Source organism: Triticum urartu, chromosome 4, assembly GCF_003073215.2.
Source record: "Triticum urartu cultivar G1812 chromosome 4, Tu2.1, whole genome shotgun sequence".
NCBI lineage: Eukaryota > Viridiplantae > Streptophyta > Magnoliopsida > Poales > Poaceae > Triticum > Triticum urartu.
In genome coordinates this window covers 413,489,445-413,491,065 of record NC_053025.1, presented here as the reverse complement: position 1 = coordinate 413,491,065, position 1,621 = coordinate 413,489,445, and positions in this window count along the sequence as shown.

Below are 1,621 nucleotides of genomic sequence, written 5' to 3'. Positions count from 1 at the left end.
GTCACGATGCTATGGCCCGAAGGGGCGACGCAGCGACAGTGCGCGGGTCGGTACGGCCATGGGGAGGATCTCGATGCGGCAGCACGGACTGGGTGTCGCAGCCCAATTACCCAAAGGGGCGATGGCGGGAGCGGCCATAGGGAGGACTTCGGGCGGTGACACTACGGTCCAAAGGGACGATGCAGTGGCAACTCATGGCTTTATCCATGGTAGGCGCATGCTCGGGGACGTGTGTGGGGTCGGTTCATCAAACTGACAACGGTGTTGTATGCGCCATTGTGTGGATGACGCGCGGATCGGATTACATGGCAACATTGTCGGTGATGTCAGGCGATGACGATGAAGACGGGTCGATGATGGAGACCATGCGGATGAGAGCGGCTGCCAGCGACGCATGAAGGCGTCCCTTGTGCGGCGCGTCTAACCTTGCCGCGCAGTTGATGATGAACTGGCCGATTTAGAGTCGACGCCGTTGTCGGAGTATAGGCGCGTGAGGACGACGAGCAGTGGGCGGCGCTATCCAATCTATGATCGGTGAACCAAAAGAAGAAGACCGACCAAGCGACCGACATAGAGAAATCTGATCTAGAGATCGAAAAACTCACCAGGGCAGCAGATCACAGATCGGCAAACAAACCCTAGTACGGGTTGCGCGGCCCTGGCGGCTATCATAGAGCTCAACCGCCCCGGGGGCGGCACGGTGTAGAAGCGGCGGCGGCTAGGGTTTGGACTGGGATTAGTGACCGACCAAGCGACCAACAGAGAGAAATATGATCTCGAGATCAAAAAACTCACCAGGGCAACAGATCACAGATCGGCGAACAAACCCTACTACGGGTTGCGCGGCCCCGGCGGCTATCATAGAGATCAACCGCCCCGGGGGCGGCACGGTGCAGAAGCGGCGGCGGCTAGGGGTTTGGACCGGGATTAGTCTGATACCATGGAAAACGATAGTGTGAGAGAAGGATTGGTGTAATGCGTTGTGTGTTGTATTGAGCCTCTCGGGCAACACAGTTGAAAAAAGGGATTAGTCTTAATGCCTTTTTTTTCAGTATTCTTAATGTCTTTTTTCAACTCCGTGTTCAAAGATCTCCTGAGGACAAATACCTTGCACGCAACACAGTAACATTGAGAGAATCAAGGTTTCTATTATCGTCATGATTGCTTTGCTAACAAGGCTAGATTAAAGCAGTGGATATCCCTGAAACACATTCCTCCTAATTTGTTCAGAATGCACTGTCTTTGATCTGCATCATCGCCCCACCAACATATTATCAGTGATCCGTTTGTAGATTTGTTTTATCGCCATCACTTTCAGAAGCATTTCTTTCCACCCGTGGTTTTTATCCCTTTCAACCAAGCAGTCTCTTTAACACTATCTACCAATAATTGAAAATTATCACTTCTGTCGGCAGCAACAATCTGCCCAAGCAATTAGCATCATAGCTTGCATTAAAGATCAAGGAATCATCAGCTAATAGGAGATTAAATATTGCTTCTTTTTATACAAACCATCTCCACAAACTTGTACTCCTTTAAGTTCACCACTCCATTCTGCATGTGATAACAGGGAAGACCCTCGGTGCACAAAAGAAAGAGGTATGTGTTAACGCCGGAGCTA